Raw genomic sequence first — 11406 nt, forward strand, 5'->3', positions numbered from 1 at the left:
TCACTGATTGTATCTTTACAATTGCACCATATTCTAAATATGAAATTTTAGCAATTGTAAGTTGGCCAGACTGAAACACAAAAAGTCTCAAAGCCAGACATTTTATAAATAGGAGATGTCTTAAAGTTTAATAATAAAATAAAGTCCGTCTCCCTTGCTTGAAACAATATACCAAGGTATATTTCTAATTTTAGAAGATATTTTCATTTGAAGATTTAAAAGTGATATTACGCCTTTGTTATAAAAAAGACTTGAAATAGTTCGTTCATGTTATAAAGTTTCTCAAGAAGGGACAAATTTTAGAATTGTGCCTTTCTTTCTTCAGACTACTATCTCAAATATACTTTTTTTAAAAAATTTCATCTATAATGTCAGAACTTGTGGTTAAAATTACATATCCCACCAAAGGGAAAAACAAACAAACAAAAAACCTTACTGAGAGTGACAACTTAGCTCCTTAAGTTAAAACTACATGAACAGTTAAAAGAAAACATACAGAAAAAACTTCATGACATCGGACTTGGCAAAGACTACTTGAATATGACACCAAAAGCACAACAAACAAAAGCCACAGTACACAAATGGGACTACATCAAAGTAAAAACCTTGTATATCAAAGGACACAATGAACAGAGTGAAAGGCAAACTATGGATTGGGAGAAAATATTTGCATATCATACATCTGATAAAAGGTTGATATCCAGAATATATAAATAACTCCTACAACTCAACAATAACAAAATCTAATAATCTAGTTTAAAAATGGGGAGGGGAGGTAAGATGGTGGGAGAGTAGGGTGACCCTATGCTTGCCCCCTTCCTTGAACACAACTAAATAAATATCAAATCATTCTAAACATCCAAGAAGTCAATCGTAAGTCTTAGGGAACAAAGCTACACATCTACAAATTAAAAAAAAAAAAAAAAAGAGAGAGAGAGAGAAAAGAAAAAAAAAAAACCTAACCCATGGAAGGTAGGAACTGCAGAGAGTTCCTGGGGGAAAAAAAAGCCATGGGCGCTGTTTCAGGAAGGGAGCCCTGCTTATGGAGGGAGAGGCAAGAGAGAAGGAAAAGAGAAAGAGCAGGGGCTGGGGACAAAGAAACGATGAAAACACACACAGGAGACTAAACTAAAAAGCTCTGCCCCAAAACCTTTGACGGGTAAGAGGAGAGGGTTATAATACCACGCATTTTCTACAAACAGCAAAGTGCACTTTGCACAGTTTCAGTGGTCTGCAACATTGCCACATTCCCGCCTAGGAGCCGAGGATGCTCAGGTGGGAGAGCAGAGCTGAACCCCAGCAGCAGGCAGCCTGTGGATCCCCAGGGTCCCTCAGGGAGAAGCAGTTCTCCTATTTGGAGTGCATTTAGTGGAGGTGATACAGCCTCTCCAAGGGCAAAGGTCCTGTAGGTACCACCAAACAATCTTGCTCACCAGTATAGGAATGGATGCTGGCAAGCACAGCAAACCCTGGCACAGGCTGTGTGCTGTGATTTACCATAAACTCTGAACTGTTGGATGGTCACATGGCTGTCTTCTGCAACAAGCTGGCACCAACAACAGTGCAGGGAAACCCTTCTTGGAGGATCAGTGTGGGTTTGCAACACAAGGGTCTGTGAAGCAATGAGCTTTGAAACAGCCTCACCTGAAATAAAACAAAGGAATGCTGTGCCGATGGAAGGTGGACAGTTCAGACACAGTGTGAAGGCATGATTCTGACAGAAACCAAAGACACAGGCCAGGTCACTATTAGTGTGTCTGGAGGGCTTACTGAAGAGAAGAGCCATGCATTTCTCGCCTGGGACACAAGAGAACAAGGCCCAACCATTTTCTCTCCTCTCTCACCAGCTTGCTCCACCTCAGGAAATTAAACAGGGTCACCAAGTGGAGAATGGAGCCACTATATCTTTATTTTTTTTTTTTTTTTTTTTTTTGGATACAGAAAGAATTTTTTTATTTTTATTTATATTTTTTAATTTTTAATTTTTTTCCTTCTCTTTCTACCTTTTTTCTATCAAGCTTTTCATAACAGGCAGACCAAAATATACCTAGAATCTAGCTTCTTGTATTTTTTATCTTATTTTTAAAATTTTTTCATCAATTTTAAAATTTCATTTTATTTTGCCTTTTTTCTCTTCCCCAAAATGACAAGATGGAGAAATTCACCCCAAAAGAAGAACAGGAAGAAATGACAGCCAGAGATAAATACAGAGATAAGTAAGATGTCTGAATTAGAATTTAAAACAATTATAAGGACACTAGCTGAGGAGTGCCTGGGTGGCTCAGTCAGTTAAATGTCTGCCTTTGGCTCAGGTTGTGATCTCAGGGTCCTGTAATTGAGCCCCACATTGGGCTCTCTGCTCCCCAGGGAGCCTTCTTCTCCCTTTTCCTCTGTGCCCATGCTCTCTCTATCCCTCTCTCTCAAATAAATAAATAAAATCTTAAAAAAAAAAAGAGGGGGATACTAGCTGGGTTTGAAAAAAGTATAGAAGACACTAAGAGACCCTCTTACTGCAGAGGTAAAAGATCTAAAATCGAGCTAGGCCAAAATTAATAATACTATTACTAAGATGCCAAATAGAGGCTCTAAAACTGAGGATAAGCAAGACAGAAGAGAGAGTCAGTGACAGAGAGGATAAAATTATGGAAAATAATGAAACTGAAGAGGAAAGAAGGTAATGGGCCATTAAAGTAGACTTAGGGAACTCAGCAACTTATTAAAATGGAATAACATTTGTATCATAGGAGTCCCAGAAAATGAAGAGATAAAAGGGAGCAGAAGGTATGTTCAAACAAATTATACCTGAAAACTTCCCAATCTGGAGAATGACACAGACGCCAAAATCAAAGAAGCACAGAGAATTCCCATTCAATTCACCAAAAGCCAGCCATCACCAAGGCATATCATAGTCAAATTCACAAAATACAAAAATGAGGAAAGAATCCTGAAAGCTGCAAGGGAAAAAAGTCCTTAACCTCCAAGGGAAGGTAGATCAGGTTCAGAGCAGATCTTTCCACAGAAATATGGCAAGCCAGAAGAAAGTGGTAGGAAATATTCAAGGTGCTGAATGGGAAATATATGCAGCCAAGAATTCTTTCTCCAGCAAGGCTGTCATTCAGAATACAAGGAGAGATAAAGACTTTACCAGACAAACAAAAACTAAAGGATTTTGTAACCACTAAACCAGCCCAGCAAGAAATAATAAAGGGGAGTCGACCGGCTGCTGAGAGGAACGCTTCACTGGGGCAGTCTCCGCATATCATCGGAATATAGACGCTGCTGCCTCTGATTGGCCTTGGTCCTCATAGCTCCAAAAAGAATCAGGACCTCGATAAGGTCTATGAGCTGAAGTCCAAAGCTCGACAGATTATGAACCAGTTTGGCCCCTCAGCCTTAATCAACCTCTGCAATTTCTCATCCATAAAACCGGAACCAGCCAGCACCCCTCCACTAGGCTCCATGGCCAATAGCACCACAGTGGTAAAGATACCAGGCACTCCTGGGACAGGAGGGCGTCTCGGCCCTGAAAACAATCAGGTATTGATCAAGAAGAAATTACAAGACTTAGTAAGAGAAGTGAATCCTAATGAGCAATTGGATGAAGATGTGGAAGAGATGCTGCTGCAGATTGCTGATGATTTTATCAAGAGGGTGGTGACGGCAGCCTGACAGCTCGCTCGGCATCGCAAGTCCAGCACCCCGGAGGTGAAGGATGTCCAGCTGCATCTAGAATGCCAGTGGAACATGTGGATCCCAGGATTTGGCTCTGAAGAAATCTGACCCTACAAAAAGGCTTGCACCCAGAGGCCCACAAACAGCGAATGGCATTGATCCGGAAAACAACCAAGAAATATCACATGGGAAGGTCAGGGAATGGACAACAATGTATTTGGAGATACTTGAGCTGAGACCTCAGCCATCTCATCTTTGGATTTTTTTTTAATGCTTTACAGAGAAGCACATAGTTTTTATTAACAGTGCAGCAATATCTATAATGACTGAGAGGATCTGCCAAAAGAATAAAGCCTCCTCCCCCAACTTCCGGTCCATTTTCCCTGCCGTCTCAAAGAGGAACGATGTATCTTCCAGAGAAGATTTTATTTGTGGTTTATTATATAAGTGATTGAATATGGGACAAAGCATTATGGTCTTTTTTGGTGAGACAGTATTAGCAGGATTTGTAGAGGTTTGTGTTTCCTTCTCCTTTCCCCCTCTCCCTGTACTTTATAATGTCAGTGTTTATATGAATATGACTTTCATTTGCTTTTCCAGAATAAAGAAGTTATTAATTGGAAAAAAAAAAGAAAAGAAATAATAAAGGGGACTTTCTGAGTGGGGGATAAGAAACCAAAAGCAATAAAGACTAGAAAGGACAAGAGAATACCACCAGAAACACCAACTCTCCAGGTAACACAATGACTCTAAATTCATATCTTTTAATAATCATTCTGAATGTAAATTGGCTACATACTCCAATCAAAAGACATAGGATATCAAAATTGAGGAAAAAAACAACTCAAGATCCATTGATATTCTGCCTATAAGAGACTCATTTTAGACCTAAAGACACCTGCAGATTGAAAGGTAAGAGGGTGAAGAATTATCTATCATGGTAAAGGATGTCAAAAGAAAGCCAGAGTAGCCCTACTTGTATCAGACAAACTAGATTTTAAAACAGACCATAACAAGAGTTGAAGAAGGGGATTACATCATAATTAGGGGATCTATACATCAAGAAGATTTAACAATTGTAAATATTTATGCCCCCAACTTGGGAGCACCCAAATATATAAGCCACTTAATCATAAACATAAAGAAACTCATTGATAATAATACAATAATACTAGGGGACTTTAACACCCCACTTACAGCAATGGACAGATCATCTAAACAGAAAATCAACAAGGGAACAATGGCTTTGAATGACACACAGGACCATACGGACTTAACAGATAAATTCAGAACTTTTCATCCTCAAGCAGCAGAATACACATTCTTTTCAAGTGCACATAGAACATTCTCCAGAAAAGATCACATACTGGGTCACAAATTGGCCCTCAACAAATACAAAATGATCAAGATCATACCATGCATATTTTCAGACCACAACGCTCTGAAACTCCTCCCCTTCCAATTTCTCCCCTTCATTTTTCCCTCCCTTTTCCTAATGTCCTCCATGCTATTCCTTATGTTACACAAATAAGTAAAACCATATGATAAATTACTTTCTCTGCTTGACTTATTTCACTTAACATAATCTCCTCCAGTCCCATCCATGTTGATGCAAAAGCTGGGTATTCATCTTTTCTGATGACTGAGTAATATTCCATTGTATATATGGACCACATCTTCTTTACCCATTTGTCTGTTGAAGGGCATCTCGGCTCTTCCCACAGTTTGGCTATTGTGGACACTGCTGCTATGAACATTGGGGTGCACATAGCCCTTCTTTTCACTACATCTGTATCTTTGGAGTAAATATGCTAACATAATAGAAAGAAAAAAAAGAAATTCATGATGAGAATTACACTCATGATGATGATGAGCACTGAGTAATGTATGGAATTGTTGAATCATTATATCATACACCTGAAACTAACATAACACTGTTAACTATACTGGACTTAAAATTAAAAAAAAAAATTTTTTTAACTCCATTTGTACTTGCAATAATAATAAAAAAACACATATTATAAAAAAAAAAAAAAAAAGCTGGGGCACATGGGTGGCTCAGTGTGTTAAAGCCTCTGCCTTCAGCTCAGGTCATGATCTCAGGGTCCTGGGATTGAGCACCACATCAGGCTCTCTGCTCAGCAGGGAGCCTGCTTCTCCCTCTCTCTCTGCCCACCTCTCTGCCTACTTGTGATCTCTGTCTGTCAAATAAATAAATAATATCTTTTTTAAAAAGGAAAGAAAAAGCTATGAAACTTGAAGTCAACCAAAAGAAAAAATTTAATTGACTATATTATTTACAACAGAATTATGTTCACAATAAAATTGTTTTCTTATGTATCCCATGTATCTACCTATACACAGCCTCCCCCATTATGAATATGCATCACCAGAGGGGTAAGTCTGTTGTAATTGATAAACCTACATTAACACATCATTATCACCTGAAGTACAAGGAGGTTAAAGAACATCCTACTAAAGAATGAATGGGTTAACCAGGAAATTAAAGAAGAAATTTTAAAAATGCATGGAACCAAATGAAAATCAAAAGATGACAGTCCAAAACCTTTGGGATGCAGCAAAAGCAGTCCTAAGAGAGAAGTATATAGCAATACAGGCCTACCTCAAGAATCAAGAAAAGTCTCAAATACACAAACTTACCTTACACCTAAAGGAGCTAGAGAAGGAACAGTAAATAAAGCCTAAGGCCTGCAGAAAAAGGGAAATAATAAAAATCAGAGCATAAATAAATTATATAGAAACAAACCAACAACAACAACAAAATAAACCAGAACAGATCAAAAAAACTAAGAGCTGGTTCTTTGAAGCAATTAATAAAGTCGATAAACCTCTAGTCAGGCCTATCAAAAAGAAAAGAGAAGTCACGAATGAAAGAGGAGAGACCATAATCCACACAACAGAAATACAAATAATTATAAGAGAATACCATGAAGAATTATATGCCAACAAAATGAGAAATGTGGAAGAAATGACATATCTAGAAATTTACAAACTACCAATACTGAAACAGGAAGAAAGAGAAAATTTGAATAGATCCATAACCAGCAAAGAAATTGAATCAGTAATCAAAAATCTCTCAACAAACAAGTTTGTTTGAAGGCTTACCAGGGGAATTCCACCAGACATTTAAAGAGGAGTTAATGCCTATTCTTCTCAAACTGTTCCAAAAAATAGAAATGGAAGGAGAACTTCCAAACCCATTCTGTGAAGCCAGTATTGCCTTGATTGTAAAACTAGACAAAGACCCCACTAAAAAGGAGATTACAGGCCAGTGTCCCTGATGAACATGGATGCAAAAGTTCTCAATAAAATACTAGCAAATCAAATTCAACAGTACATTAAAAGAATTATTCACCACGATCAAGTTCCTGGGCTGCAGGGGTGTTTCAATATTCACAAATCAATGTGATACACTACATTAATAAAGGAAAGGGTAAGAACCATATGATCCTGTCAATAAATGCAGGACTGCTTCCTCCTCTCTCTCTGCCTGCCTCTCTGCCTGCTTGTGATCTCTGTCAAATAAATAAATAAAATCTTTTTTTTAAAAAATCAAAGTAGTAAATGTTGTTGAGGATACAGAAAATATGGAGCTTTTGTGACTTGTGCACTGTCAATTGAATTGTAAAATGGTGCAACTGATGAAAAACAGTAGTGAGCTCCTCAAAAAATTAAAAATAGAATTGCCATATGATCCAGCAATTCTTCAAGCAAATAACCAAAAGAACTGCAGGATCTCAAAGACATATATGCACATCATGTTCATAGCAATACTATTCACAGTAGCTGAGAGATAAAAGCAACACAAACACCCATCGACAAATAAATGGAAAAACAAATGTAGTATATACAAACAATGGCATATTAGTCTATATTAGGGAAGGAAATCCTGTCTATAGCATGGATGAATCTTGAACATCTTATGCTAAATGAAATAAGCCAGTCACAAAAAGACAAACTGTATGATTCTCCTTATGTGAAGTATATAAAGAAGGCAAATTCATGGGAACAAAAAGGAGAATGGCGGTTCACAGGAGCTGGAGGAATTCAGACAGGGGGAGTTTAATCAGTTTAATGGGTACAAAGTTTCAGGTTTACAAGATGAAAAAGTTCTGGAAATCTGTTTCACAACAATATGCATCTATTTCATCCTGCTGAACTATACTTAAAAATGGTTTCATGATGGCAAGTTGTTATGTAGTTGTTACCACAATTTTTTCTAAAGTTGCATGAGTGTTTTAACTGACCTCCTTATCCAAACAATTGCTGTGATCTTTTGCGAAAGTGTGCTTTAAGCACATGTCCAAGAAATTCCTCAGAGAAAGAGGCCATTTCTGTCCCTTTAATACATAGCCCAGAGCTAGAGGAGCATATGATGATAAGAAAGTACACAAAATTAAGGCTCTCTGTGCAATATGATTTAAAGGAAGTCATAAAAATTCTGAGTGACTCAAAATATCAGCCCTTTAGTGCCTCAAAATTTCTCCTCTACTTTTACATAGTGCCTGAATTGCTTTCAGTTAAAAATTAGTATATGTTAATAAGTATCTACTTCCAATAAGCAATTCACAGGAATTAATTTGTTTCTATGGCATTTTCTTCCTCAACTAACAGAGATTTGCCCCAAGAGACATTATTAGAGATGAGAGGGTATAAGTATAGATCACTGGATACTTCAATGGAAAGCCATCTCAGGCGGAGTGCTATAAGTCAATACTAGATATATGGACAGTAAAAAGCACTGAAGAATAGGGAGAAAGATTCAGACACAATAATGAATTATCCAGCTGGACATCTGCAAACTCACTGAGGCTATTTGGTTCTATATCCAAGAAGTAGGGAATTTGAAGTACTAGGTTTTATCCCATTTAAATAATGATAGGTTAATAAGATACAAGTTAATTACAGAATGACCTTTATTGCTTAGCTTTTATGAAAGGTTATTTCTCATCTACTTTAATACAAATGTATTATTTTTTGAACTTTGTATATTTGTGGATTTAGTATTTCAGTACTTTAATGTATTATTTTATTACAATGAATTGATGAACTACTGAGAATATTCTTAAGGATATGGTGAGGTTTACTATAAAAATAGGCCCAATAAGATATCTAAAATGAAAAGTTTAGACATATAAATCTACATTTTTTTAAAGAGCTAATCTTTTTTTATTTATTTTTTATTTTCAGCATAACAGTATTCATTATTTTTGCACTACACCCAATGCTAATCTTTCTTTGAAAAAAATTCTGTTAAATTTACTGTCCCCCCAAATTCTATAGGCCAGTGGTTCTCAAACTTAAGCAGACATTAGAATCACATTAGAGGACTTGTTAAAATAGACTGAGTTTCCTACTTGGTAATTCTGGGATAAGGTCCAAGAATCTGATTTTCTAGCTGGAATTTCTAACATCTAGCTGGTGTTGCTGGTCAGGAACCAGAATGCAAGAACTCTTGCTACAAAAATAATTTTCATGTAGCAAACTGAGTAACTGCCATGAGAGAAAATTTTAAGTAAAATAAATTTTCATTTAAAAAGTATCATTAGCCTCAAAATCATTCATTGTTTATAAATCACATAGCTGTTTGGTTGCCTAGGCTTGGAGCTGAGTAGACCACCCACATGTTCCATGAGGTTTAGCATTTCCAGAATCATTTCCAGAATGGCTCCACTACTGTGTGAAGGTCCAGCCTGAAACACATGGTATACTGGATTTTTATGTTGGTAGTTCTCTATTATGTAGAGTACACAGAATTCTGGAAGTACTCTATGTCACTCCACAAGTTCATGAATGAATGATAAAATAGAACTTAATAGCAATTTGTCCATAAATAAGAATGACTGCTCTTATGTGGCCTGTAAAATGTTTCTTTGAAATACATCAGTACAGACATTTGCATTTATTTCTAAGGTCATATAGAAGTTCACTCTGTAGTCTCTCTCTCTCTCTTTCTCTCTCTCTCTTTTTCTGTGAGATGATTTCTGGGGAAATGAGACCCAAAACATGATAAATCACAAATCACATTGATAAACAAGATATAAGGATAACAAATCACATTGATAAACAAGATATAAGGATAACACTAATTAACAGTAATTCTTACCAAGAGAACCAACCCATGTTCATACTACATCAAGCACACATATATAGCACTTCTTTTTAAAAAGAAACAGTTTTAGCACATAATATTTTCCTCTCATTTATCTTGACAATATTAAAAGGAAGTTATCTGAGAGTGCACAGATCACAAATCAACACTTTTTTATGTTATGTTTCTCAGCTTCTTTGACAAGGTTAGTAAACAACTCAGTCGGCTCTGAGATGAGTTCTTGGAGTTCTCCCCAACAATCTTGCCACCTTCTCTTCCAAGACTAAGCACTACTTCTGCTATGACATATATCTACACAGACAGACACCTTGACTGGCTTTGTTTTAACCATGGGGAACCACTTGAAAGAAAGAACGAAAGTGTTAGGCATTACTAATGAGACTGACATTGCTCTAGGATTTAGGGTCAGACTGCTGAATAGACAGGGTCTCTGCCCTTGTGAAGCAGATGTAAAAGGTGGGGGACAAGCATCAAGTGTGCAGGAGGAGGCCTTCAATACCTATAACTAAGCCAAGCTCAGGTAGAGATGGGGTGAGAAGGGACTGTCCTAGTATGCCCAACATGTTCTAGAACATATGATAGATATCTTTTAAAATATTTGCTTATGGACTCAATTATTTTGTGATTGAAGGAAACTTAAAATATGCCAGGCATAGTCCTTTGGAGTCATTTCATCCATAAATATTATATGAACTTCCAGAAATATTACTCATTTGACTTTTATTTCTTCATAAATGTTAAGGTTTCCAGGAAAGGAAGCATTTCAGATGACAAATTTCATATAAAAGTTGTCACTTCCTTCATGATCTAAAATATACTTTCTCTAATATAAAATATAAATGTGATAAATATACATGTTCTTTTACATATTTCTTTATTTTACTCAAGCAGACAAGCAATATAACTCATATTTTTAGCAAGCAGAACAAACTAGCTGGTGACTTTGGCATTAACTGACATTTGGATTAAATTGCTCAATGAGTCAGTTTGGTTATAAATCTGGTCAATAATTATTTCTTACACATTTGTGAGTCAGGACTTAAACTAAACAATTTCCTACACCATGTGGCATCAAATGTGGCTTTTCCATGATATGCAGCTGGAAGCTGGTCTGGTCTGGATGGTCCAAATGGCTTCACTTACATGGCTATATTCTCCACCAGGACTGCTAGAAAATTGGACTTACCTGGTCTCCTCTCCACCTTTCCCTTCTCACTCTTCCCTTCCGTATTCTCTCTGCAGACTTCTAAAGCTTCATAAAGCTCAAGACTTTGTGTGACTAAGGTGGACGCTACCAGTTCTCTTAAAGGTTAGCCCCAGAGCTGGCACACTTCACTGTACTTCTTTGGTCAAAGTAATGGCAGTCCAGACCACAAACAACAGAAGGAAAATGGACTCCATCTCTCAATGGGAGGAGTGTCAAGGAATTTGTGCACATCTTCGATCTACCATGGTGGTAAACATAGAAGTCAGGGAGAGAAAATTATACACAGAAGTCCCCATAAGAGGAGGAACTTTGGTACAGTTGAGGAACCTGGAAATCTGATTTCAGTGCACAGATCCAAGTTGAAGCTGGACAGATATATTCAAAGTCAAATTAA

The 11406-nt window shown here is 37.0% G+C and overlaps 1 pseudogene; it reads left to right on the forward strand.

The window, feature by feature from the left end:
• Positions 1 to 3280: 3280 nt before the first annotated feature.
• On the forward strand, positions 3281 to 4038 carry LOC101678621 (annotated as a pseudogene).
• The last annotated feature ends 7368 nt before the right edge of the window (positions 4039 to 11406 follow it).

This window comes from Mustela putorius, unplaced genomic scaffold, assembly GCF_011764305.1.
Source record: "Mustela putorius furo isolate JIRA1106 unplaced genomic scaffold, ASM1176430v1.1 tig00000145_pilon_pilon_pilon, whole genome shotgun sequence".
In the NCBI taxonomy this organism is placed as follows: domain Eukaryota; kingdom Metazoa; phylum Chordata; class Mammalia; order Carnivora; family Mustelidae; genus Mustela; species Mustela putorius.